At 44.5% G+C, this 26440-nt stretch overlaps 1 long non-coding RNA gene across 2 annotated transcripts in view; it reads left to right on the forward strand.

Moving 5' to 3' along the window:
* LOC138283471 (uncharacterized) overlaps window positions 1-26440 on the forward strand; it is a 163305-nt gene that overhangs the window by 42427 nt on the left and 94438 nt on the right. For both annotated transcript variants that reach the window (XR_011201278.1, XR_011201277.1), the window contains exons 2-4: window positions 1463-1515; window positions 4713-4784; window positions 8986-9060. This is a non-coding gene — a long non-coding RNA (uncharacterized lncRNA). The remainder of the gene's footprint in view (window positions 1-1462; window positions 1516-4712; window positions 4785-8985; window positions 9061-26440) is intronic.

The following is a 26440-nucleotide window of genomic DNA, read 5'->3' on the forward strand; positions in this document are numbered from 1 at the left end:
ACACAGACACCTTGACAGCTTCAAATCCCCCCGGCTAACAAAAGCCCAGCAGATTTAAATGACTATCTTTAGGTTGAGCATAGCAGCGCGCAAGTGCTGCTTCTCCGACGTGTTGTTATCTATTTGGGCTTTTAACTACACCCACCTCACGCTCATCACTATTGCTCATTTATGGGCTTGACCTTCAAAAATCCTTTGTTACCATTGGTAAATGATTTACTATTGTCACTCTTTGGGGCGTTTGGTTACTGCCTTGGATATCGACCTTGTTACATGGCTGTAATGGTGCCCCCATTACTGGGTTGCCGTGGCAACCCTGGATGGCGTCACCAGGAAGTGCCCTGGGGGCACTTCAAATAGTGAAGACCCGACTGACAGGGAGAAACTTCTGGGTTGCGGAGGAGAGGCTGGCACGCATCGACACGGAGATGGGGATGGAGGATGCTGAAGGCCAGCGAGGAGCAAAGGAGAGAAAAAGGCACGACGACCGAGCAGCAGGAGTCAAACAGAGACTCCAACAAGGACGCAGACATAGAGGAGATCGGCGAGCAGGAGGAGGAGGAGGAAATCAGAGGGTCCAGAGGAGAGGACATAACGCTTGGCGGAGGAGTGGACCGGAGGCCAGACAGAAAGGTGTACAACACAAGAAGACCACGCCACATCCCTGGAGGTACATGGGCTACACAAGGTACTGACATTTTTCAACACCAGTGTACCTATTGGGGTTAAGAGACACGAGGGGAAGTAAGAGAACTCTAGGAGAGATAGCCTACTAGATAAAGCAGGACAGGTGGGAGAGGTGAACACCACAAACCAATTTAGTTTTTGCATGTAAAACACTGGTTGCACACTTTGGAGTGATCCCTACCTCACTTCCCTCACTCACTCCCCTCCCTGGTGAAACCCCGACCATATTGTGCACTATTACATTTACCTGACACATGGCTTTCCTTCATTCTGAGGTATAACCGCCAAGAGCGTGACCAGGGAATCGCAATCCTTTCCATCAAACCATCCAGAGGACGTAGGAACCAACCTAGGAGGAGAGAAGATAGAAAGAACTGTAGTTAGATTACAAGAGGGTGTCTCTATAAATATAACAGGACAAATTAAACAATTAACAATCTCCCCATCTTAAACTGTGTTGTCCTAAGTATTTATAGTGTCAGCCTCCTACAATGGCTAATTGCACTTTTGCCGATACATTTGACTGCGAGTGAACTTCTTTTTCTTTTTGTGTGTCTCCTTCACGCTCATGCTGTGGTGCTTTGAATTGGCTCGCTTATGTGAAACTGTTTTACTTTTCATTTTCAATTTATGTGGCAAGAAAAGTCCGGTTAGGAGTTTACAACGCTAATAGCTCTAACTCGAGCAAATGCGAGATCCATTGCATTGCAAATGCTTTGTTTTTGTTTCTCTAGTTGGTAATATTATTTAATTTCTATTTTTCTTCCTTCCTCAGAAACACCAAAACCTGCTGTCACGGGGATGGGTAGGAAGTCACTGCTCTCTCAGGTGTTAAATAATTGTTAATCTTTATTAATGTTAATATATAATCTATATATCATTTAAATTTGTATAACTTCATCTGTGTTTTACAAGTTACTTCTGCTATTGATGTTAGTGTGTGAAGTTGCAGGTTTACGTTTGTCAGATTCACACAGTTGCAGAGCTAGCAAACTTTAACTATAACTAAAATGTCAGAAAAGGTCCCGTGAGACTGAGTTAATGTTTCAGCTTTCAGTCGAGGCCACTGGAATACGCTTGTAAACTCAAGCCTGTGCTTCCAGCGCTGCTGCTACCGAGGAATTCCTGCAGCAACGGGGATAGAATGTATGCTGTTCTCAGTGCACTCCTGGCAGCAAATGTGTTTCTCTACTAAATGGGGCTAAGAACACCCTGAGTGAAAGTTAGGGAAACAAATCCCTGCAGTTGAGTGTCCCACCGAGGGCTTTCGGGATGTTTTTGTTCATGTTTGTTTCCTTTATGTAGAGTGCAATGCACAACTTCATTGGTTCTAGGCTCTAATATAGATAAACGTAGAGTGAGCGGGTTACAGTTGCTCTGTTTTTGTGGGGGCGAGTGGGAAGCAGACGGGGCAGCCAGATAATCCAGGCTGCTCGCCTCACTCTCGTGACATTCTGATCCACCTTCCGATGAAGGGACAATTGTATAGGAAATATCTGAATATATTAAAAAAATAGATTTCAGTAGCAAAGCACTTGGAGTTACAAAGTTGTGGCTAATTTGTTTATCTATAGAGAATACACAAATGTAAATGTGAGAACGTTGATTTTATTTAATTCATACGATTTATGAACTTTTTATTTATTAGTGTTATAGTTACAAGCCCAGTGTAGGCTTTTGCAAACTTTAATCATAAGTCAGAGGTCGGTTCATGCAAGCATAATGAGGTACAATCAACGATATCTCATAAAACATTCCTACAGTAAAAGTTAAAAACTGATGAATAACTTCATTCTCTCTTAAATCATGACAGTATCTTTCATAATTTGGGGTTCCAGTGCTATGAAGAGCAAATTGGCATTCAGCAAGTAATCGCTGCTATCATACAGTTCTCTTAGTAAGCCTCAAGAATGCATCAAATTATTTTTCCTTATTTAACATTTTCAAATGGACATCTAATACATGTAACACCACTAGTCTCTCTACTTTAGCCCATTTTCACACTTTCGCGTGTAAACTGTTTCTTTTTACTGCTGCATTTGTAATTTGTACACAAACGTTAACCCTTAACCCTAACCTCCTGATCTCACTCCCTCCTTAACCCGTACCTTTTTTTCCCTTTATGTTATTCCTTTTGTTTCCCTTATGTAATCTCTTCCTTTTTACCGGAACTCTGTGTTTATACCATCCACCTCCTGTGCCACCCGTTTCCCCACCTTTAGGCCGATGACCTATCCCCTTCTGCGAAACATCAAGGTGCAGTTTGAACACCGACTGGTTGTGAATGGAAATATAATTTGCAGTCTGACCTATGTTCTAATAAGTTGCACCTCTAGTTGTCCATTTGCTGGAGTGGTCACAAAATGACCTGTCTAATGAATTTTAATTTTCTTGTGGTCGACCACAATTTGTGATCTCCTATAATTGGCCGTGAATGCAGTAAAGGGGGCCTTTACGAGATAACGGACTTCCATTCCTGCATCTGCATTCCAAAACTGGAAACATTTTTTAAAAGCAGCCTGTGTTAATTAAAGGATCAACTGCAGCATTAAAAAAACTCTTTTGGAACACATCAGTAGGAAAAGCAGGAACCACTGTGGTCACTGCCTGCTCCTCCTAAGGCCACTGACACAATTCCCAAATGGAAAGTTGTCTCATGAGGATATGTTACACTTTGCGAAGTAGTTACTAGCCCAACTCTGGGGTCCTAACTATAAGAATGCACTGACCTGGATTTCAGATTCAACAGAACTGATGCACTTTTCCACACATGTATGCAAAAGTGCCAGGGGAAACGGTATGGGATAAGAGGAAAAAACAGAGACACTGAGTAGTTCTATTGTAACTTGTCACCTTGCTTGGTGCTGATGTCTACTCTGCAGATGCTGGCATTTGCTGGTTCACCCTAGATATCTAAAGACAAAATTAATATCTTCAGTACATATCTCTGCGACAAGTTCCTCATTCTGGCAGTTGCAAATGATTTATCGCTACAATATCCCTTGAGTATTTCTGTGCCTCAGACTCCCTAGGATATTGATGGAAATGAAACACATATAGGGCCAGATGTATCAAAGCTTTTTGCATTCGCAAACGTTGCGAATGTCCATTTGCGAATTCAAAAAGCCATTTCAGAATGTATCAAAGGCATTCTGAATGCAATTTTAAGGAATCGCTAAAATAGCGATTCCTTAAAATTGCAACCCTGTTTAGAGAGTCGCAAATTGCGACTCTCTAAATAAGAAATCGCTAATAAGGAATCCTTATTTGCGATTTCTAAAGCACATGTAACAAGCAATTCCTTAATGCGAATTGGGCATTAAAGAATCGCTATTTACCACCAAGTAGAACTTTTTGTTGAAATTTTAAAAATGCATTTAAAATGCATTTTTAAAATTTACATGTAAAGCACACATGCCCTTTTTGCATGTGTGCGCCTTACATGTTGTAAAAAAATATTTTGGGGTGCAGCAGAGGGGGACTAAGGCCCCCAGCACGCTGGACTTTGCACTTCCAAAAATTGCGAATTCAAGTTAGGAATTCGCAATTTTGGAAATGCAAAAATCTACAGGCCCATAGGTGCGAATGGGGGGCCGGTATCTCAAATTGCAATTCGTTAATAGCATTTGCGATTTTTAAGAAATCGCTGTTAAAGAATCGCAAATGTGATACATTGCATTTTGCGAATCAGAAATAGCGATTTCTTAAAAATCACTATTTCCGATTCGCAAAAGGCCTTTTTCATACATCTGGCCCATAGAATCTTAGTAAATGCTATAGTTAAGTTTTGCCATAATCTCACTCCCTTTTTTTATAAAGTAACTACCTTGTTGTGACAGGTAAGTACAAATGGATATGTGAGTACGCAAATTAGGTTTACGTTTTTCACTGTTTATTTATCTTCTCCAATAAATGTCTCTTCCTTTTTATTATTTTTCTATTCCTACTTCTCTGTATGTCTGTAGTTTGTATTCTTCCTTTAGTTCTTACCTGTTCCTTATTTTCTTTTTGTTTTCCGTTTGCAGGTTGGCACCTCGGGGATCCAGAAGATCGTCCACCGGGAGAGGGATAGAAAAACAAGAAACCTGTTTTAAAAGGTACGTCTGTCTTTATGGCAGGTATTGCTCTTTCCTCTCTGGATATTCTTTCTTCCTTTCTTTCTTCTTTCTTGTCTTCCTGTCCCTCTTCTTCCGTGATTCTGTTAGGTTCTAGGTGGATCTCCACTATTTCCTTTATCTGAGGCTCTATCACTCTATCTTTCTGACCTTTTAGATACCTTATTTTTGTTTAGTATCCTATCTTTCACCTAAAATTAGTAAAATTAGTATCCCATTTCCTTTCACCCAGTGCCTTTTCCTTAGTTTGTCCTTTCACCCAATTCTTTTTCATAGGTTTTTTAAATAAATAAAAAAATTACTGCTCCCCTCTTTTGTGCCTTTTGTTGTCCTTCCCCTCCCTTCCCCAGCTTGTGGCACGTACCTGGTGGGGCCACGTTCCCTCCTGGAACTTGGCTGGCTCCTTTGCATGGTCTCCCTCTCAGCCTTCTGGATGTGAGCTCCACTTTGATGTCCCCAGCTGTCCGAACGCAATTTCCTCCGTTCTCGCCATCTTTCTCCCACTGTATTCGTCCTCCTTGTTCGTGTCTCTGACCTCCTCCTTTTTCGCGTCTCTGATCTCCTCATTTCCGACCTCCTCCTTTTTGTTTCCATGCCGACATCCTTTTTCTCCCTCTCGGCGTCTTCAAGTTTGTTGTGGCCCGGCCCCTGCGCTGCAGAGCCAGCGTGATGTAGAGGTTTGACCTCTACTCTGGCACGCTGAGCAGAACCCCTGCGGTACTTCCGGTCCGGCCCGGATCCCTCACCCCGTTGCACTTGTCTTGTATGAGTACATGCTCTATGGTTCTACTGTATGCTTAAGGTTGTTTCTTATTATGTGATGTCAATAAACATTCAGCAGGATTATATAATTCATACTGATATCAGTGACTCATCCTAACTAAAGTATAACCTATACATTGTGAAAATCTCAACAGTCTTTTAAGTTGATAAGGATCCTTCCCAATCCCAATGCATCTTACTGTCCAACGTGCAATAAAAAATATAGGCCCAAATTTATGAAGGGCCTAGCGCCAACTATCACCACATTAGCTCATTTTTTTTACGCTAATGTGGCGATGATGTGCGGCAAAAATGCAGCCCTATGTTTACAAAGTGGAATGCACGCATTGGGCCACTTTGTGAACCTTTGCACCACATTATGCCTGCGCCAGGCATAATGTATGCAAGGGAGGCGTTCCCCTGTTATGAATCAATGAGATTCCACTGCACCATTTTTAGCTGCATTTTCAAAATGGGCCTCTCAGTACTTTGCAGGATTAGCACCAACATTTTTTGGGCTAATCCTGCAAAGTACAACAATAGCGTCAAAAATGATGACGCTACTGTCTCCAACCTTCGCCATGGTGCTCTGTATGTTAAATACGGCGCACGCATGGTGGCGTTAACGAGGCACAATGGGCTGCAAGAAAAGTGGTGCTTCATGACAGGCTATTCACATTTGTTTCCAAAGTGTGACTAAATTCTTTATCTTCAGCTTTAACTTCAAAACGCACTATAAAATGAAAGCAGGCGTCAATGTTTTCTCAAGGCCTAACAACAATAAATTACAAAGCATCTTTACAGCCAAGGAAAGGATGCTCTGAATCACGAGGAAACTCATACCCAATAACTTCAAGATGGCCAATACCATTTTCAAACATTATGAGAGTCCAATAACTTATTCAACAATGTACACTGTGGTCATGTACCGTACAAGTTAATAGCAAATATATGACTGCGGAGACTCTGCGCTCAAAGCGGAGAACTCTGCACGTAAAAAGATAGGACATGCCTATCTTTTTGTGTTCAGAGTTCTCTACCCCGACTGTGGAGTCTCTGCAGTCCTAAACTTACTTTTAAGTCATAGTTTGTGAATACCCCAAAAAAATTAAACGTACACAAAAGTGTACGTATACCTTAGTGAATCAGGCCCTCACTGTCTTCCTCAACCTCCTCTGCCATAACCATGACATTCACTGTGTAATCTCTCCAGAGCTAAGGCTTTAGTCTGTTCATATGGACACCCTTTTGAGTTCCCTTGTGGCACCCGTGTCCACCAAGTAGTTAAACTCAGTAATCTTCTGAACTCGCTTGGATGGGACAAACAGGCTTTAGCACCAACCCTTCCTGATCTTTCTGATACCCAGTCAGCACAGCTTTATAGTCATACCATCTCTTCATCAACGCTTGGCTGGCCTGATGGTTTTCCTTTTCCTGACTCATGCATTGCTCCATCAACATCCTGAGTTCAATCACATAGTCCACCACATCCTTTTGTGAAGAATCTCTGGTTCCTTACCACCCTTCTCTGACTAAGATGAGTGAGCCACAGACCGGGTATCCATACAGAAGCTCAAAGAGACTGAATCCTAGCCCTTCTGCGGAATGTTCCCAGAGGTGACCAAGAGACATGGCTGGAGAATATCCTACTTATTCCTGAGGTTCTCTAGCAGAATTCCCATCATGCTCTTCAGTGTCTTGTTAAACTGTTCCACCAAACCATTGGTGTGTGGGTGGTATGCTGTGAAAAGTGGTATTCACAACAGCTTGCTCCTAAATCTCTCTCATGTAAGAGAAGATGAAGTTGGTTGCCCTGTCAGGAATGACAGTCCTTTGAAATCTCACCCTAAAAATGATCCACAGGAGAGCTCTTGCTAAAACCAGTGCAGTCATGCTCCTCGGAGGTACACCTTCTGTGTACCTAGTGACATAACCCACCACAACCAAGATATACCTGTTACTTGACTGAAGGGGTTAAATCAACTTATTATGGTATGCTTTGGCCCCAATCCTGGTCACAGCCAGAAGTGTTGCAAAGCTTCTCCTCTTTGCACAGTTTGACTGGCTGCTTGGCAGTTCACAATTTCAAGCTCCCATTTTTATAGTCCATTTTGAGACACCAAATGTGATTAGAGTCAAAGTATTTGAAGTTTATGCTGGGGTCTGCTTCCTTTTGAAGTGCCCACTCCTCTGCCCTCTCTTCCTCCAGAAAGCAGTCTGTCTCAGCAGGAGTGACTCCAAAGCTGATAGCCCCACAACATAGGCCCTGGGAGTGACTAGATTTCACACCTGGATATCAACCACAGTGATATGTAAATCGAAAGGTTAGTCCAAGGCCTCAGCCCTACTCTTTATGATTCTCATATCAGCCCCATCTCCTTCCTGAGATGTGCACAAGCTCTTTCCTTGTGACCTTTCTCTGAATCAAAGAGCATCCTTTGAAATGTACCGGGGGAGCCTGGCTCTCCATGTGTTCCACCAAGCTTATAGGAATGCAGCAATACCCAAATCTGCCTGGAGGATTCCTCTACCTCCCTTCCTCACGTTTCACCATGCAGCCCAGGGTCTCCCAAAAAAGAACCCAGAGTCAGCCACTCACTGTGCCATTCACATACACACATACACTCAACATGTGTATACAACATACACGCACAGCAGTCCATCTTTCATGTATTGTACCACTCAGAGACACACATACACCCATTGCATGTATATACCATACATGCACTGCACACCCCTACATCCTTCAGGTACTGTACTATTCACAGGCACCCACAGATCGAGCACATGTACACCGCACATGCACTATGCAGCACTACACTACCACACTGATGTAAGCCAATGGTGGGTTAAGCACATAGCAGCACAACTTTAAATGAGTGAACCTGAAGGCCTCACTCCAGTGACACAAGTAAAAAGGACCTGTTCACTCCCAATGATCGCTACACGGTATGCTGCCACCACCGCACTTGTGCTGCTTAACTCCTGATAAAGGCAGTAGCCTTTCACCACTATGCAGTTAGCGCTTTGGGAACACCTCCCAGTCCAACACAACTTAAATCAGTGAGACAGGCCTATGCCATGGTACACACGCATGCTTCGTGTTTGCCTATGACAACAAAAATCACCATTAGGGATGCAGGCTTCAATATATTTGGGGAACTCAGGACAGGGGTGCATGTCCATTACCATGTTGAGTACTTTTCATTATACAACTGTGGAAGGCTTGGCGATACAGAGGACTCTGACCCGGATTTTAATGAAGTTCCTGAAAGGGATTTTTTTATTTTTTATTTATTTTAGTGGGAAATAATACTTGGGTAGTAATACAGTTTTCGTCTCTACATGTCCTTTATTTATTGGAGGTGCTTCCGGGCAGGTCTGGTTGTTTTACTGATCCTTAATGTTCTGTCTTTCCTAGGTGGTGAGGGTCTTCGGACTACGTCTTCTCGGCTCCTTCCGGCAGGGTCTCGGAAAACAAGAAGACAAAGACCAGGTAAGTGGTAAGGTATAGGGTCATCCCCTTTTGTTAGTACACGAGCGGGAGGGTGAAGGAAGGAAACACTGGGTTGGTGTGTCAGGTTAGTGTAGGCATGGGGAAGGGTGCAGTACTATTTAGGTAAGGCTGGTGGTAGGGAGGTGTACGGCCAGTGTCTTGCCCAGGCTCCCAGTGCTTAGCCCACTCTGCCCTCTTCCCCTATTCCCTCCCCGATGTTCCTTGTCTCTTTCACCCCTCTCTCTGTGCCCTCGCGTCCTCTAGTCCCCTTATGCCGATGTCCCTTTAACAGGGACCGTACCTTGAAGAGCCACGACCCTCCTGGGTCGTGGCGGGGTCTGTTGCCTTCCTTGTAGTCTTTCCCGGCTCCGTTGCTCGGGCTGGTTGTCTCGTCCTCTGTTGCCTTCCTTGTAGTCTTTCCGGCTCCGTTGCTCGGGCTGGTTGTCTCGTCCTCGTTGGTTCTGTATTCGGCGTTCTCCTCCCGGCGCGTCTCCTCTTCGTCCTTTACTCTTCCGGCCTCCTCCCGACCTGTCGGGTAGTCCGTCTTTCCTTTTTCTTCTTTTCCGGTGACCCTGAAATCCGGGGCCGAATTAGCGTCCCGCCTCCACGCGTCTCCCTGGAGACGCGGGACGGAATCGGACCAGGCGCGCGGTCGGCGCCATTCGCAGATCTCTGTAGACAGGGTGGGCGGCACCCGTCTACACACCCCATCCCAAGAACGGGACTGGTAGAGGACCGTAGAGTCCGGACAGCGGGAGAGGAAATCAGCGGGGCATTGCCGGGTACCCGGAATGTGGCGGACCTGAAAGGTAAAAGGCTGGAGCTCAAGAAACCAGCGTAAAACCCTGGAATTAGTGTCCTTATGGGAGGCCAACCATGTTAAGGGGGCATGATCAGTGTAGAGGATAAACGGTCTGCCTAGTAGATAATATTGTAAACATTCAATGGCCCATTTTATGGCTAGGCATTCCTTCTCAATAGTAGGGTAGTGAACTTCCCTCGGAAGGAGCTTGCGACTGATGTAGACGATAGGATGGTCATGACCTAGGTCGTCGGGTTGGGCGAGGACGGCCCCAAGGCCGACATTGGAAGCGTCAGTGAAGAGGTGGAAAGGCTTGGAAAAATCTGGACATTGTAATACCGGTTCGGTCGTAAGGGTCTCTTTGAGATATTGGAACCCCTGAAGCTGAGAGGAGGAAAAAGAAGGAAGGGTGGCGGGGTACTGTTACGGGGCCGTAATAGTAGAATACTGCGGGATGAATCTAAGTTAATACCCTACCAACCCTAGAAAAGAACGGAGTTCCCTTTTGGTTCTGGGGATAGGTATCTGTTTGATGGCTTCCACCTTATCTTTCTGAGGACGTAGAACCCCCTTACCAATGACGTACCCAAGATAGGCAATTTGGGTTTGACCTAATTCACATTTCTTGGGATTAGCTGTGAGGCCGGCCCTTGCTAACGTAGAAAACACTCTTTCTAGGTGTTGTAAGTGTTCTGACCAAGAAGCACTGAAGATAAAAATGTCGTCGAGATATGCTGCTGTGAACGCTTGGAACGGTTGTAAGAGCCGGTCCATTAAGCGTTGAAATGTAGCAGGTGCTCCATGAAGTCCAAAGGGAAGAACAGTGAAATGGTATAGACCGGAAGGGGTTGCAAAGGCCGGTTTTTCTTTATCGTTCAGGGCTAAGGGGATCTGCCAATAGCCTTTCGTTAGATCAATGGTAGACATAAAACGAGCATTCCCTATTTTTTCTAGTACCTCTTCTACCCTAGGAATAGGATATGTGTTGAATAGTGATATCTCATTAAGCTTTCTGAAATCAATACAAAACCGGACGGAGCCATCCGGTTTTGGAACCAGAACAACTGGGGAGCACCAAGGACTAGCGGAGGATTCTATAACTTTTAAAGATAACATTTTCATTATCTCTTCTTCCATAAGCTTTTTCCTCGCCTCTGGAATTCGGTAGGGTCGTAGGCGTTTTGGTCTGGCCCTCAGGTGTTCGGATATGATGCTGAACCAGAGAGGTCCGGCCTGGAACCTCTGAGAAAAACTCGGAGTGTTGTTGTATCAACTCAAATAATTGGGCTTTTTCCATCTCGGAAAGAGATTCATTGATACTGGGACTTGTTGGCTTCTCTGGTTGTGGCGTGGGGTAGAGGTTAAGGCCTAACTCATTGGTGGATGTTACAAGGTAGCCAATAGCAGGAAGACCAGTGTTATTCTCAGGGTTTTCCCATTTTTTTAACAAATTGATATGATAAATTTGGGTTCGTTTGGGATGTTCGTTTATTTCAATAAGATAAGTAACGGGTGAGACTGCTTTTATTACCTGGTAAGGGCCTTGCCACTTAGCCAGTAGTTTATGTTCGGATGTAGGTCTCATTATTAGCACCTGGTCATTGGGTTGGAGAACCCGTAACTTGGCGCCTTGATCATAATAGGTCTTTTGCGTTTCTTGAGCTTTTTCTAAATGATGTCGCACATCTTCCCAAACTGTTTGTAGTTGCGTTTTTAATTTGTGGATATAGTCCAATAGGGGTTTCTCCTCATTATTCTCTTCCTCCCACATTTCTGCTGCCATGTCAAGCAAGTTACGGGGTTTCCTCCCGAATACTAACTCGAACGGACTATGTCCAGTGGAGGACTGTTCATGTGTCCGTATTGCGTAAAGGACTAAGGGCAATTTCTGGTCCCAGTCTTTTCCCGAGTCGTCTACTATTTTCTGCAGAAGTGTTTTAATGGTGCGATTATATCGTTCCACTAAACCATCTGTCTGTGGGTGATATACTGCAGTTTTGATTTGGGCAATTCCTAGTGTTTTACATATTTGTTTCATGAGACCTGATACAAAGGGAGTGCCTTGATCCGTGAGAATTTCTTGGGGAAAACCAACACAGGAAAAAAAAGTTATCATGGCTTGTGCTACTGTTTTTGTGGTGGTACTGGTAAAAGGGATCGCCTCAGGGTACCTTCTAACATAATCCACAAGAACGAGGATATGTGTATGGCCCTTAGAAGACGCTAAAAGAGGACCGACCAAATCCATACCCACGCGTCTAAAAGGAGTGTCTATAATAGGTAGGGGATGTAGAGGGGCTCTCCTCACTGCTCCTGGTTCTACTAACTGACATCTAGGACACTGTGCAGAGTATTTTTGAATATGGGCATAGACCCCAGGCCAATAAAAACATCTTAATAAATATTCTTCTGTTTTTTCTCGGCCATAATGGCCTCCTCCTGGTTGGTTATGGGCTAGGAACAACACCTGAGTCCGGTAAGCCTCTGGGACCACTAATTGTTTTCGTTCTCCGTGTGCCGTTAAGGTAACCCTATATAGAAGATTCTTATGGACTATGAAGTGTGGACCTACCTCCCCGGTAGAGTCACTTTTGGCATTCCTCCAGGCATACACAAGGGTGGGATCCTCGCGTCCTCTAGTCCCCTTATGCCGATGTCCCTTTAACAGGGACCGTACCTTGAAGAGCCACGACCCTCCTGGGTCGTGGCGGGGTCTGTTGCCTTCCTTGTAGTCTTTCCCGGCTCCGTTGCTCGGGCTGGTTGTCTCGTCCTCATTGCCTTCCTTGTAGTCTTTCCGGCTCCGTTGCTCGGGCTGGTTGTCTCGTCCTCGTTGGTTCTATATTCGGCGTTGCCCGTTGCTCGGGCTGGTTGTCTCGTCCTCGTTGGTTCTGTATTCGGCGTTCTCCTCCCGGTGCGTCTCCTCTTGGTCCTTTACTCTTCCGGCCTCCTCCCGACCTGTTGGGTAGTCCGTCTTTCCTTTTTCTTCTTTTCCGGCGACCCGGAAATCCGGAGGCGAATTAGCGTCCCGCCTCCATGCGTCTCCCTGGAGACGTGGGACGGAATCGGACCAGGCGCGCGGTCGGCACCATTCGCAGATCTTTGTAGATGGGGTGGGCGGCACCCGTCTACAACAACTTAAGAAGTATTTTATTTTACAGCTATCAACACAAAGAGAATTATGACATTCACAAACAACTTCCACAATCCCCCAGCAGTCAGGACTTTAGTGTTTTTGTAGGCAGCTCCCTGGGTCCTACACCTTCCTCGCTCTAGTGATAGTCCAAGTCGCAAGAGTTGCATTCCATCTCTGTCTTAAAGTCAATCATGTTCCAGCATCAAAGCGCTATTTAGTGACCAGGTTTTCCCAGGGCTACCCAGCCTAATATCTCTTTTACCCACACTTGCAGAATTTGAGCGACCAGAGTTTCTGAGCGTGCCCCCTCCCCGGGTCCTTGAGCAGCAGCAGCTGGTTCAGGTGAATGCACTGCATGCGGCCCAGGCAGGCTTTACTTCTGAACCCATGAGTTATTCACACATGATTGTGCAGCCGCATCAATGGAAGCTATTCGTGGCTCCTCCAAGCTGGGTCAACGCTTTGGTCTGCACCACAGTGCATGAGAAGGAGTTTGTGCGAATGTCCTGACAATGGTTCTCTGACACGTGCAGGTCAGCAGGGGGTCTCCACAGCAGCTTTTCTCCTCTGGTGACAATCCTGACCAGGTCACACTTCTTGCTTAGTCCCAGTGACCCCTTCTGGCATACGGGATGACTGCCTCTTTAATGCACATGGACTCCGACCAGATTGCCAAAGCAGATACCTTCACGATGGCTCGTCCTGGCATACGGGATCACCAGCTCACCATAGCACATATGTTATGGTCTAATCAGCATGGCAATCTGTCCATAGCAGCCCCTCCTGGCTCACTGCACACAGGCGATTACCAATTCTGCACAGAGATGGCCATAGCTCTCGTCATACAAGGTTGCCATTTCCTTGCTGCACACAGGTTATGACCCATTTGGCACAACAACAATCACAGCTCTCTTCACAGCGGCAAGCCTCTGGCATACTTTTTCCTGCACATGCACAATGACCTGATCGGTGCAGCAGCCATCTCATCACACCTCACTAAGCAAGTCCACTCAGCAGGATTCACCACTGGACCACTCTCCGTCCAGTGCCGTCCTCTTTCTCACAGTGGTGTTGGAAAGCAAGCAGACACTGGTGCTCCAGGCTCCCTGGGTGATGTCCCCTCACCCAGCTGGGAGACTAGCAGAGCTTGGCCCCAGTCTTGGTCACAGGCAGAAGTCTATTGTGTGATCAAATTTGGATTTTGGTTCCATTCCAGCCTACCACATTTACTTTATGCATACTTGCCAATAATTGTCTGACATCTGTTTATTCCTGCTGACAGCTATCTAGCTTTATTAAACATTACATTTCTTCTAATCTGATTTATTCACTTTCTTGGCAACCTCTGTGCCCCCCACTATACTCAAAGCTCCAAAGTTCAAGAAACACTCATCCATTTTGACGCACTTCCTGATGATAATTCCCTCATTGCTTGACCATCATGGTAGAAATGTCACCATCAATTGTTAGACAGCTGGCCGGGTTATCAAACTTTTTGTCCATGGTGAAAATCGTCTGGAAAATTTGTCTCCCAAATGTGTTATATACACATACTGAGCCTGATTCACACTAAGTTACATGTTTGAGTAAGTTTACTACTTTTGGCTATTCATGAATTTCGGGTGTAAGTTAGTACAAGAAAAATATAGTAGTAAGTCCAGCACCACACAACCACACATGGCAACCACTGGTACTGCAATACCCTCTCATAGGAAATAATGGAAATAGGTAATTCAAACAAAACTAATGTTAACTTAAAGTAAATTATATAAAATAGTTAGAAATATAAATACATATAATTTAATGTCTACACATATATAAAATTGTATATTTTTTATTATTTAATTATGAAATATTTAATACCCTATATTGATTTAAAAAATAGTGTAATAGTAATGGTCATTAAAATATAAGTAAATTAGGTTAAAATATTTCAATAGCTCTCATTTAATAATTATTAATGCACAATACAAAATATTTTTTCGGTAGCTGTGAATTTATTTTTTGATTTGAACTTCATAAAATATTTTTTATTTAATTTATTATATTTCCATTAACTGAGGATTTATTTCAAAATTACGTTTATAGTGCTTTAGTGTTTTTCCCTTTATTTAAAATAAATATATCACATGAATTTTGCATTAATATTTACTATAAAATAGTTTTAACATTTATTTTTGAGTGAAATAAACTTTAAAAAAAAGAAATCACAACAAATTCGATTGGGCTTTAGCATTATCTTAGGGCCAGGCTGTCCTCCCAATACAAAGAGGAGGCTTGCAATGAGACCCCCTGGATCAACTCATAAACAATAACATAAGAACATGCACAGAAGATTTTATGCCACCCTTCGCCGAACCCGCATCACAGAGGCACACACAATACAGCATACATTTAATTCTACATGTCTCACTTTTATTTTATACTTTATCATAAAGAGGGCTCCACACCAACTGCAGAGTCACCCTATGGTAAAATATAAGGACAATTAAAAAAAAGTACCTCAAGAAAAATATTTAAAATGTTTTTATATTAAATATGAATATAAGTTCATTTTATATATTTATTTTAAATTTAGGAAAAATTAAAAGATACTACAGCCCTATTAACCCAAATTTGAAATGAATCATGTTTTTATAACATTCAGAAAAAAATTTATGCGTGCCCAATAGAGCACAAAAGGCACCATACATACCAAGAGAACCTGAATAAGTTTGGAAACAATGCAAAAATCAGTTATAGTATGTCGGGGCCTCATAAGAACCTCCAATACCCCAAACCCATGGATGTCATTTAGGGGTCTCCAGTGGTCGCAGCTGCGACCCCCAGCTTGCCCCTTGCGACCCCTGGCACTGCCTTTGCGACCCCCGACCTCAGCAGTGGCAAAATCAGTGCCTGGAACACAGGGGCAGCTCGTCCTAATGGACGTTGGCTGAAGGCCCACTTTCTTGGTTTTCTGTCACGTCTTTTTATTACACAAATAGTGAATAATTTTATTCACTATTTGTTTAATAAAAAAGGAGTACAGTTCGCTGGAATATGACCCAATCTGGCAACCAAGGTAAGCAAAAAATGCTTTCAAATGAATGTGGTATGCATACTTGCGGGTGATAGTGTATTTATGTGAGCGAGAATGTGTGATTGTATCTGTAAGCATGTGTGTGTCACAGTAAAAGGTCAAGTGGTGTGTGATGTCACTTCCGCTACCCCTGGCATTTTGGTGAATTGACGCCCATGCCCAAACCCACAGAAAATGTAGGGAAATTAATCAAAAAGCACACACACACACACACACACACACTTACTACTGAATATGGAGGAATATCAAAGGGAAAAGGCATGCTTGAAGCAAAGGGAAAGGCAAGATGAAGCACAGCACCTTCACCACGATCAACACCACCAATGGAGGGCGGGGATTGTGATGTGGTATAATAACTAGAATCATCAACAGACCCCTAGTAGCTGAAGGGAGAGCAGCAGGGAGAGTCTAAACATTGGTAACATTCCCGAATAGTGTTTGTGGCACACACATAAAGGTCCCGTACACACCAGAACAAAAGGAATAAATCGATATCTGGGGCTATAAAGGGCCCATTAAACCTCCAGGCCTTCAGGATATGGATGACTGCACATACATTAAGCGATTTAGGATTGCCCCGCATGCATGCTTCAAAGCCCAGGTCCTTCTGTAACATACAAAGAACAACAATACAACAGAAAGAGAAACAGTAGTTGTCCCTTGGGCCGAAGCCATTAGCCCAACACATGGAAATATCTTGTAAGTCAGAAAGAGCTCTCTTGAGTTTTAAAAATAATGCAGAAGCTGTTTCTGGCAATAAAGGATTATATTCTGTCCCATGTGATGCCTGCGTTCATTCCAATATCCGCATACACAATGAATACGAAGAAAGGCGGCTCGGGAACAGAAAGACAGCCTTTAAAGCAAATATAGTAGCTCTTCTCTCTGGTCCTTGAAATGTATAATGGAGAGAGAAATTCTCGAACTGTGCTTCGTGCTCAAAATCCACTCTAAATAAAATCACAACTTTGATATTGTATAAATACATAGGGGAATATTTATCAAGTGTTTTGCTCGAACCTTGTACCACGAAAGGGACGCAAGGAGAGTGCAGTAAACATTGTCACAAATTCGGTTTCATTGTGCATTCAAGACCTTTCTGCAGCATGAAGTAGAAAACAACACAAGCATAGACAGAGAAAAAAACAAGAAACTATGTAAAGTTTGAGAAGCACATTATGTAGGAAGTACACAAACTACTCTTCCACAATAAAAACTATCACAACAGCTTAGGTTGTTGTAAACAAGGTATAGGGTTGGGTATATACTGTCCTGCTCCATATGGCATCTATAGCCTTGAGGCGTAGACTAAGGGGACAGATGTGAGTGACAAAATAGTGTGACATGCACCATAGAGTTCACCAACTGAGATGGCATAATGTATACTCAGCCTATGAGTGAAAGCACTTCAATGAGGATTATGTACATCTATGAAGACAAGGTGATTGGGTTGGAAGGAAACCCAGGAATAGACAGCAGTCCAAGGTGTGGCGCAGTGGTCAGAAATGACAAGCGAGTGATGTATTCCATACACATTTCCGAAGCAGGTGAGTGCAGGTGATTATGAGGGTTTGTGACAAGCATTGTGGTCTTTCCTGAGGAGGCACCCAAGGCAGTGCATCAGGGAAGAAGACACCTTGGAGCGGTGGGGCCTGTGACCACCACATATGTGATGGAGGCTTGTTTCATACGGAAAGAGGGGAAGTGTGTTGGTGTGTTTGAAGGCCCTAAACCAAAGTGTGGTTATGGACCAGTCTGTGGTTCTGGGGGGCAAGTTGGCATATGAAGGACACTAGATCTTGGGATGATGGGGGCAGGAGTCAGCTGTGTTTATGGGAATTGGTCAGTACCAAACCTAAAATGTCTGTGAGGGTGGACACGGCTAAGCAGGGGTAATTATACGGGAAGGGACAGAAGTGTCCTGGTCGGACACCAACGAGGAACATGGTGGGTCACTCTCCAAGTGCAAAAGTGTTGTGATGAGAAGGCATAGAGCTTGGGATTTGTGACATGCAAATGAATTTAGGGTGAAAGGGGAAGTAAGAAAGGAAAGAAGGTGAGCAAGAATAGGTGTGATGTACTGAAGTGTAAGATGACAGTGGGAGGGAGGCTGCTGCAGCAGGGTGAGGATAAGTGCAAAGAGAAGGTGGAAAGGATGGCAAATTATTGCAACACTGGTGGCAGGGAGAGAACTGAGGGTAACTCAAACGATATCAAATCAAAGGAGGAACGGTTTATAGCATCCCACCCCGACTGAACCTGCAAACCCATGGAAGGAAAAAGGGCCTAATTAGGGTGCCATTTTTCTCAAGCAAGAGACAGTTCAGAGAGCCTCCTCCCTGGAGTCACTAAAAAGAAGCCAAGTGGTCTGAGGCCTGCCTCCAACACATGGACAACAGGGAGGGTGAGTGTGCTGACAAAAATGTTGGATGGATCCAGCCAAGCAAACGTGTCATGTAGAGACATCTCACGAAAGGATGAAAAAATGCTAATTGAAAGGGGGTTACATTTGATGTAATTTAATGAAGACACAAGGGTGAAGCCTTTGCACGGGTAAGGTGGAGTTAGTGTGTGTGTGTGTGTGTGTGTGTGCGTGTGCGTGTATATCAGCAAAATGGTGCAATAAACAAAGCCACTAAAAAAATGAGAAGATAAATGATAATAATGTTATAGGATCCAAACATGTGGTCAACCAATAGGGAATGGCAATTTTGTCACAAAAGATAGCAAGGGGTAACTGAGTAAGGCGGTCATTCTGACCGCGGCGGTCGGCGGTGGCCGCCTGCCAAGCGGTTCCCGCCGAAAGACCGCGGTGGCCATTCCGGCTTTCACGCTGGGCCGCCGGGCGACCGCCAGAAGACCACCGGCCGGCCCGCCCAGCGGGACAGCCCCTTCAACAATGAAGCCGGCTCGGAATGGAGCCGGCGGAGTTGAAGGGGTGCGACGGGTGCAGTGGCACCCGTCGCGATTTTCACTGTCTGCACAGCAGACAGTGAAAATCTTTGTGGGGCCCTGTTAGGGGGCCCCTGCACTGCCCATGCCAGTGGCATGGGCAGTGCAGGGGCCCCCAGGGGCCCCACGGCACCCGTTCCCGCCATCCTGGTTCTGGCGGTGGACACCGCCAGAAAGAGGCTGGCGGGAAGGCGGTCGGAATCCTCATGGCGGTGCTGCAAGCAGCGCCGCCATGGCGGATTCCCTGGGCCAGCGGGAAACCGGCGGGAAACCGCCGGCTCCCCTTTTCTGACCGCGGCTTTACCGCCGCGGTCAGAATCGCCCAGGAAGCACCGCCAGCCTGTTGGCGGTGCTTCCGCCGCCCTCCGCCATGGCGGTCATGGACCGCCAAGGTCAGAATGACCCCCTAAGTTTTTTTAACATTTTGAAAGTACAATGCTCACCTCAAAATATGTTGTGTTGAAACACTTCCAAAAGGAATTAACAAGCTTAAATCAGCAGTGAGAATTGAGAAGCTCACTGGAAACTTTATTTGGGACAAAGTAGGATGGTGGTTCTGGATAGCAGATATCCTAAAGTCTCTCGTTCAGAACCAACTTGACTGACAAAGCATTCTTTGTCAGCAGGGGAGGTCTTGATTTTACCCGCACCATACCTCCCATTAACGTCTGCGGCAGGGACGGCCGCAAGGACAAACCAAGGGCCAGGAGGTGCATAAACTGAGTCACTTAGGACCTTATTACGACTTTGGAGGAGGTGTTAATATGTCCCAAAGTGACGGTAAAGTGACGGATAAACCACCAGCTGTATTACGAGTCCATTATATCCTATGGAACCCGTAATACGGCTGGTGGTATATCCGTCACTTTACCGTCACTTTTGGGACAGATTAACACCTCCTCCAAAGTTGTAATAAGGCCCTTAGTCCTGCAGCACAGGAAGCATTTTTTGTCAGCGGGAGGTCTTGATTTTGCCAGCAATACACCTCCCAGTATCGTGTGCGGCAGGGACGGCCATGCAGCCAGGCCAAGCGCCAAGAGGTGCATAAACTGGGGCACTTGGTCCTGCAGAGCAAGAAGCATTTTTTGAAAGTAGGGGAGGTCTTGATTTTGCCCGCACTTCACCTCCCAGTATCGCCTGTGGCAGGGATGGCCGCACAGAAAGAGCAAGCATCAGAGGATGCATAAACTGGGGCACTTGGTCCCACAAAGCGGAAAGGGTTCTTTGTCAGTGGGGGAGGTCTTGATTTTGCCAGCATTACCCCTCCTAGTATCACCTGAGGTAGGGACGGCTGCATGGAAAGAGCAAGCATCAGGAGGCACATAAACTGGAGCACTTAGTCTTGCAGCATGGGAGGTGCCTGGGCACAACCCGAGCAAAGTTCAGGCCAAAAGTGGGCCCGTCTTTGCCCGTCATCACCCAGAAGAGGCTGGGCTGGGCCACACCCCTAACGCCTGCATCAGCCCTGGTTCCTGCAGTAAGTAGTAACCAACACTGTTAACTCTATTCATCAGTGTTTGAGCTGGGTGGAGCTATTTTGGGTGGGAGTTGTGTCTCATGTCATTCAAGTTACGGTGCAAGATGGGCAAGCTCAAACTACCTGCAGTGGCTGACAAACTACTGAGAAATAACACCTTGTATGGGTTTCAATAAGGTCGTTGGAGTTCTTGAAAGGGAGATTGAGTCTGCTGAGAGGTGGCTTTCTACTGGTGCTCTCTTGTTGGCCCACTCTGCTCCACTTATGTCTCCACCTGCGCCCCAGTAATCTCTGTCACCAAGGCACCAGGGCGCCATATTGGGCTGCCCATAGGAGGTGTTGGTCACAAATCCCACTGCTTCATCCATGGGCGATTCTTTATTAGAAAAGGATTCCCCAGAAATTTGTCAGCCTGGAAATAAAGTGAATACTAGAGGAAAGAGGAAATGCATTGAGAAACCCTCAAAGAGTAAATATGCACGTAACGCAGTAGCTACAAGTCTTGGAATTGATGGAAGAGGGGTTAAGGTGTTACTAGGGGGCATGAATGGCCTCTCAGCAGAGTCGCTTTTGGAGGAAATCGAGAAGAGATTGCAACCAGTCATAAAGCGTCCATCAGTTGTCGAGGACACTGTGGGGAAAGTTGTTCAAATCTTCACCAATTAACTTTTGCTTAAACTACCTTCCCATTGGCTGCTGTCTCTGCCCAGCCCAACCCTGGCAGCAGGGTTATTCAGGGTTCCTACCCCTTCCAGCAGGAACTTGGTTAGCTTGGTTACCCATAGTAAGTTTGATCTCCTTATTCCTGGAGCTGCTACTGAGTCACATGGGCTGTGCTTACTGCAAAATCTTCGGAGCAGCCACACCAGAGCAGTGTTGATCATTCCAAGTTTGATGAGGCCAGGGAGACCCCAGGAAGTAGTGGTGGTAGGGAGCTTGCTAATTGCCAGGAAGTAAAGTTCAACAAGGAGGAAAGGAACAGTAACAAAGGATCTACAGTGCTCCACCTTCCCCCTGGGGAAAACCTCTTGTGGCAGTGATTGCAAATGTCCCTAGCCTTTGCCCAAATAGTTCTGAACCCTTCACTGAATTAAAGAATAATGTTTTACAATGCAAATTTTCCCCTTCCCCTGGCATCCACTATATTAATGGTGAGGAGGGTGGCATGGGTGAGGTTGTTACCTAAACAATGTGAGGGGGTCTGTATTGTGATTAATTTTAACTCCACTTTGGTTGTTAACAAGTTTGTTTCGAATTGTTGCAAGGTTGGCCCAATATACAGGGGTGCTTTTTTGCATCGGCTTGCATGCAGCTTTCTATCCCTGTCCTGATTTTATTTCTTCATTGGGGTGGGAGTGTGGTTTTAGACAACGTATTTCTTCTAGTGGTCAGGGATGTGCACTGCTCTACCATAGAAATGTCCGGAGGAGGGATCCTTCCTCACTCACTGATGTGAATTGACTTACAGGGCAGGACAACCAGGGCTTTTTAGGTCCCCTGTCGAATTTTCTTCCCTGTGTTAAAGGAGTAGTGGCAGTGGGCCTATTCAAGCCAGAAGATTCAATTTCTTTGGCTGAGAACCAACAATTCCCCAGCAGTATCTAAATCAAATGGATGTGGGAGGGATAAGTGGCCAAAATTTATCAGATGTACCCCCAGTACGACTTCCTGTCATTTCCGAGGACCTGGTAACAATTATAAGTTGCAATATAGCAGCACCAGGGACTCTGCTCAACAATCCGGTTTGGAGGACTTCATAGACCACCACAAGATCTGCATTTTCCAGGAAACATGGGGCTTGGAGCCCAGGTATAGATCTGGTTTTAGAAGTTTTTGGATTCCTGCTCCTGGGGCAGTTTCTGGTAGGCCTTCAGGAGGCCTGCTAATTTGGTTCAGCGGTAATCTTAAGTGTAGAGCAAGAGAGATGGATCTTGGCTGTGCTGACATAAAGGGTCTAGTTCTTTCAACTAACAAAGAGATTCCGCTCTTGCTGATAAATGTATATAACAGAAGTGTGGGGAAGAGCAGTGAATCAGAAACTCTTTGTATGTTAGATAATTTGCTGGCAGGGTGCGAAAGAGCCTATTATGTATTGATAGCAGGGGATTCTAATACTACTTTTGAGCTATATCCAGTGGCCCAGGAGCTTTGTTGGGAAGAGGACTGACTTTGGGGTATTCCGAAATTGTCTGCACCTACTAGGTGCAGGTTGACTAGAGCCGCATTACAGGTTGTTGACATCATGCTGTCACATGAACTCCAGGCATGTAATGGTTGTTCTCGCTCGGATGCCAACTTAGCTCCAACATTTAGACACATTGACTATTTGCTTTTAGATTTCCACCTTTGGGGACACATGGTTGACATGGAGGTGATGGAGCATGAAGAAAGCGATCATGACCCATTGGTACTTTCTGTCAGAAATTTGTTTCTGTGTTCAGATAATTCTGTTTCTGGTGATCCTGGACAATCAACTTAAAATGACTAACAACAGGTGGAATGTTAAGTGGGAAGCACTCAAACCCTCCCCTTTTATTATTGCCACCTTGTACCAACTGTTAGTCAATTATATGGAAACTATGCTTGCACTTGGGTTTGATTATGGGAAGATAGTTGAAGTTATTTGAGTCTTTATGACTCCCTTAAAGCGCTATTTGTTAAAGAACTATCAGGTAAGACGAGGCGCAAGCGAAGCAGTGGGTGGTATGCTAAAACATGTAGGAAAGCTAAAAATTGGTTTCTAAAGGGACTCAAAGGCGGGGATGGATGCTTGATAAGTCAAAGTAGGGCAAGATATAGGTTGGAGCTAACCCAGGCCCAGAGGCAATGGGAGGTGAAACATTGGGAAAACCTTTTGGAAACAACTAGGTGTAATGAACAAAGACGATTTTGGAAGCAGTGGGGTCCCCCAGTTCCCGTTGGGGTTGTCAATTCTACCAGGTGAATTGTTTTTACATTTTAGCTCACTCTATTCCTCCCTTGATAACTCCGGATCAGTAGTGGTGGGTGACATTGGGGGGCAGGGAGATCTACTCCACTTGAGTTTACTTTAACGAAAACTCTAGCGGGTATTAATTTACTCAAGTGGGGTAAGGCCCCTGGCCTCCACAAAATACCAGACGACTAGCATAAGTCTAATCCAGACATTTGGGCACCTTGTATTAACATAGTTTGAAATGCAGTAGCAGCAGGTGCGCCAATCCCACCCACTTGGAATGGGGCTGAAATAGTTTCTCACTTCAAAAAGGGCAACCCTAGTGATCCAGTAAATTATCGGCCGATCAGTTTGATGGATCATTTGCAAAAGATTTTTGCTAAACAGATTTTAGACCGGCTGCTGGAATGGATCGAGGAAAGCAGGACTATATCAAGTTTCCAGGCAAGATTTAGACCAGCAGTGAGCGCAGTGGACCAGGATATGACATTTCTGTCAATTAAATGGAAGATTGTGGACATTGGAGGGGGGACTTATATGTTGCTTTTATTGACCAGCTTTTGATTTACACTGCAGAAGATGGGTGTTCCTCCTGAGTTTTTAAAAGTAATTATTCGCAGGTAGATTTGCCTGAATTAGAAGTGGCCATGAAGGTGAACTGATAGGTCTAGTCAAAGTTGAGAGGGAGTGCAGCAGGGCTGCGTTCTGGCACATACTCTATTCCGTTAATATATTAATAGATGTATTGAGTATCTGAATGACTCCCCTAGATTGGCAGGTCAAGAAATACCGGGGTTGTTTTACCCGGATGATATCCTTATACTGGCTAAAACAAAGAGGGGTCTCCAGAATTTAGTTTTTGCTTGTTCTGCAAAGACTTTGGGCTTGAGGTTAATGCAGCAAAAATGAAGCTGATGGGAAAAAAAGGTGAAAGTTAGGGTCACTGAATTCTGTTAGTCTGGAGAGAGACATTGAGTTTGATTATTTAGGTGTCATGTTATCTGACCTCGGATGACCGGGCTGGTCATTTCATGAAAAGCTCTCATATAATAAGCCATGGGGGGAGCCTTCGGTCGTATTGCTAGAGCTGCCCAGTGTCCACCAATTAATCCTGCAATGGAAATATATAAGATCCAGGTAAGGGGTGCAGCTTTATGTAGGGCTGAGTTGTGGGGTCTAAATAATCTGAATACCCTTGCAGTAAGAGAATATAATTTTCTTAGGCACATTACAGGGGTGGGGAAGGGCACCCCGTTGATGCCTCTTAGATTAGACCTTGGGTTGCATTCAATCACAGACCTGGCAATTCTAAAGTCCCTATTATACTGGATTCACCTCTGGAGAACGGAGGAATTGGAGCCCCACAGGGAGGGATAAAGGGATATAATTGGGGGAGCTAAGGTTCTGGAGAAAGTAAAATGGTTGAGGAAGCTGAAATTAACATGGTTAGAGCTTGGCTCGGCTTCCTCCAGTATTGGGACAACCCTGAAGCGATTCCATCTAATGCTGCCCCCTTAGTCAAGCACAATTTTTTGGGAGAGGACAATTGCCTGGTCCATCCAAATGGGTGCAAATGGGCGTCTGACTAGCGAATTCCTGCTAGTAAAGCAGGAACCAGTAGCTGAGTCTTTTATGGATCTGATTAGACCAGCTTGTGCTCGATCTCTGTTTTTACAGTTTTGATATGGTACTCTACCTGTGGCTGCTCTGACTGCCCAGTGGTTCCCTCTGGGGCATGGCGATAGTAAGTGCAAATTGTGTTGGGGGCTGATGAAACAGATGAACACTTTCTCTTTTTCTGTCCCGAGGAGACAATCAATTGTGCCTCTATGAAAAAATGTATCACTCTTTAATCACGCTAATGCCTACAGACTATGTAAGAGTGATTTCCTGTTGGCGATTGAAACAGCTGTTTCAAAATTAATATTTGTGGCTTGGTCCATTAGACATAAAGAACTTATGGCTCCTGGGTAAGTTGGTCCGGAGCCTTTAAGTCTTGGTAGATATACATTTATGTGGTTACCAGCAAATCTATGGGACTAATTGCTCTTGATAATTTTTGCTGCTTGTCATCTGAACTTTGCACATCGATTGATGATTTGACCTCTCTTCCTATATTTATGTATATATATATATATATATATATATTTATTTTTTTTGTTTAATTTTTAACTAGTTTTATTGACTTGTTATTGTTTGACAGCGGGATTACCTATTTAGATATGTCAATAAACTTTGAACTTTGACAATTTAATATATTAGTATTATTATAAGGATTTGATTCAGGAATTGGGGTTTGGACAATATCAAGAAAGTGCAAGACTATGAAGTGGGGTGAATTCAAAGGAATGGAGTACAAAGGAAAGGCCACAGAGAACTAGTTTCTGCTACAACATTAGATACTGGCATTTCAGAATAATAACTCAGTTTGGAAAGTACCCAAAGATCTTATCCTTTCCATAGTTAATATTGTTCATATGTTTAGGCATACGCAAAGGAACTAAAGTAAATGTATTAGCTCAGCACATGACCTACTTCAAGATGTTCCATTTGAACAGCAGTGGCTGTCCGAAGGGGTGGATTTGTGACAAAGTACAACTTTACAAGCTAACAATCAATGGAAAGCTAGTACAGAGGAAAGGAAATTACATTCAAATCAATAAAAGGTTAAATAATATTTTCAGGGGTCACTATAAACTAAGGGTTCATAAAGAGGTGAAGATGATTACCTATAGCCACAGTTTGGTTGCAAAGGATGAATATGTACGCAGGAATAATAGACAGAAAAGCCTGCAAGTGTCATGAGGGCATAAGTGCATTAAAATGTAAGTTGAAGGAGGAATGCCAGGAACGTCTTGGACATGAGGATCTGAGGGCTTCTGCAGACATCCCTGCTGTATAGGAATACATGTTTCTGTGTAGTAAACACGCACTAATACCCTGTAGAGTATGGTAACTTGTCTACTGTCAGGAAACCATCATTGATCATTTTTGTGAGTGCA

Source organism: Pleurodeles waltl, chromosome 1_1 (genome assembly GCF_031143425.1).
Source record: "Pleurodeles waltl isolate 20211129_DDA chromosome 1_1, aPleWal1.hap1.20221129, whole genome shotgun sequence".
In the NCBI taxonomy this organism is placed as follows: Eukaryota; Metazoa; Chordata; class Amphibia; order Caudata; family Salamandridae; genus Pleurodeles; species Pleurodeles waltl.